This window comes from Leuresthes tenuis, unplaced genomic scaffold (assembly GCF_036924035.1).
Source record: "Leuresthes tenuis unplaced genomic scaffold, fLeuTen1.0.hap1 SCAF_17, whole genome shotgun sequence".
Taxonomy (NCBI): Eukaryota; Metazoa; Chordata; class Actinopteri; order Atheriniformes; family Atherinopsidae; genus Leuresthes; species Leuresthes tenuis.
Window position 1 is genome coordinate 25,022,335 of NW_027325371.1, and position 2,234 is coordinate 25,024,568.

General features: G+C 43.5%; 1 non-coding gene and 1 pseudogene across 1 annotated transcript; both read right to left on the reverse strand.

Moving 5' to 3' along the window:
- Window positions 1–1,261: 1,261 nt before the first annotated feature.
- LOC140274373 (U2 spliceosomal RNA) lies at window positions 1,262–1,445 on the reverse strand. Its single transcript, XR_011908329.1, has one exon. It is a non-coding gene; the product is annotated as a U2 spliceosomal RNA (small nuclear RNA).
- A 308-nt stretch (window positions 1,446–1,753) lies between these two features.
- Window positions 1,754–1,860, reverse strand: LOC140274354 (U5 spliceosomal RNA; annotated as a pseudogene).
- Between the last annotated feature and the right edge of the window lie 374 nt (window positions 1,861–2,234).

Below are 2,234 nucleotides of genomic sequence, written 5' to 3' on the forward strand. Positions count from 1 at the left end.
AGAGAATAGATGTATGATGGGACTACATAAACGCTTACAGCGCTACTTTAAACTAAATCAGTGTGGCATAGACTTTAAAGAAGAAATCAAAGATGTCAAAAAGGAAATGTCAGTTTTAGCAGAAATAAAGAGTAAAGGAATTTTTGTAAGAAGCAGGGAGCAGGAAATTGAGGAAGGTGAAAAAGAAAGAAAGTTATAAATAAAAAGGAGTGTATTCAAAATCTAAAAAGAGAAGATGGGTTTTTAACAAAATCCACACAAGAGATGATTGAAACTGTACATACCTTTTATAGTAACATGTACAAAGAGAAACCAGTGCACTTGGAAACATAGGCAGAAATCTTAAAATTCGTTGACAAAACCGTAAAAGAGAATGCACACTTGACACAGAATTTTACTGCTTTAGAGTTAAAAAAATGCCTAACAGGTTTTAAGAGAAGTCGAGCTCCGGGTTTAGACGGGCTTCCTGCAGAATTCTATCTGACCTATTGGGACCTTTTATCATCAGACATTTTAGATGTTTTTAAAGATTTTGAAAAACTCGACCGACTGCCTGACAGTTTTAGAGTGGGAATAGTGACTCTACTTTATAAAAAAAATGATAAGACTGACCTAAAGAATTGGAGGCCCATCACACTTTTAAACTTTGACTGTAAACATTTTAGCAAGGTTTTAGCGACACGGATGTCCTCTGTTTTAGAGGAGGTAATTCACCCAGACCAAGGTGTGCCATCTCAGGGAGACAACTCACCGACAGCCTCGTACTGATTCGAGACATCATTGATTACGCTAGAGACAGAAACACCCGGCTTGTCATCTTAAATTTAGACTTTGAAAAAGCATTTGATCGGGTCTCGCATCAATATCTCTTTCAGGTGTTGCAGCCATCGAAAAGGGCCCGATTGTTCCTACTTGGTGAGCTTTGCTTGGTTGAGACGCTTGCCCCCCCCCCCCTGCTCCTCGGCTGACCAAGTAGAAACAATCTATTCGATGGCTGCCTTGTCTTTTACTCTGTGCAAAAGACAAGGCAGCCACAAACACCACGGGAACACCGTATTGAGGCTTTGTTCTGACCACTCATTCGGTGTCGCGTTTCTTTCAAGCAATTCTCCCGGTTAGCCCGCACTCGGCTCGCTCCCAGAGCCGTGTTAAAGTCCACTTCGCATTCACTCTCTTTTCTCAGCAGATTAAAAGAAAGTTTCATCTTGGGCTCCCTGAAACTTCCATCCTACACCGCTGTTTGCTTTTTCACAAGAGCAGAGGAGAGCGCACCGTTCCCAGCGGCACTGCAGTACCGGGTCGAGGCTTGGAGTGAACGGAGCAAGCTTCTTTTTCAACTCCTATTCTTAAAAATCCATTTAATATGTTGTCCTCGTATAGAGGACATATTAAACTGATAAGAACAGATACTACACTTGATCTTAGCCAAAAGGCCGAGAAGCGATAACTGTCCACTGTTTCAGGTCCGAGGGCCCTTGCTGGCACAATGCGCACTTGTAGCAGTGTTCTTTTTATGGCCATAGGTGGCCAGAGTGTCACGTTGCACCTCCGCCCACCCGCTGCACTGAGCACTCTTCAGCCCTTTTAAATGGTATAACTTTGCACTCCCGCATGCTCCAGCAAGCACCATTCAAGCAACAACTTTGCACTCCAGCTTCGAACATCGGCACAGTCGCAACAAGTAAGGCGACTCTACTCAGAGAAGTCACTCTGCAAAGTAGCAAGATTTCTTTTGCACAGACAGAAAGGGCTTCACCCGCAAAGGTAAAGCCTGCCAATAATAGAAACAACTCATTAGTGCTGCTCTCCACGGAAGTAAAAGGCGAAAGACTTGTATGTTATGAAGAGAAACCAGAGTACGATTATCCGTCACTGCGGGAGCAGGGCATCAGGCGTGGTGAGCTTTGCTTGGTTGAGACGCTTGGTTGAGTCGATGGCTGCCTTGTCTTTTACTCTATGCAAAAGACAAGGCAGCAACAAAAACACCACGAGAATCCCGTATTGAGGCTTTGTTCTGACCGCTCATTCAGTGTCGCGTTTCTTTCAAGCAATTCTCCCGGTTAGCCCACACTCGGCTCGCTCCCATAGCCGTGTTAAAGTCTACTTCGCATTCACTCTCTTTTCTCTCTTGGGATTGGGATTGGGATTTTATCTATAAAATGAATTCCTTCACTCAAACTATGTTAAAACTGCTTTGTCGTTCATATTTACCATGTCTAGAAAGATTTATACAA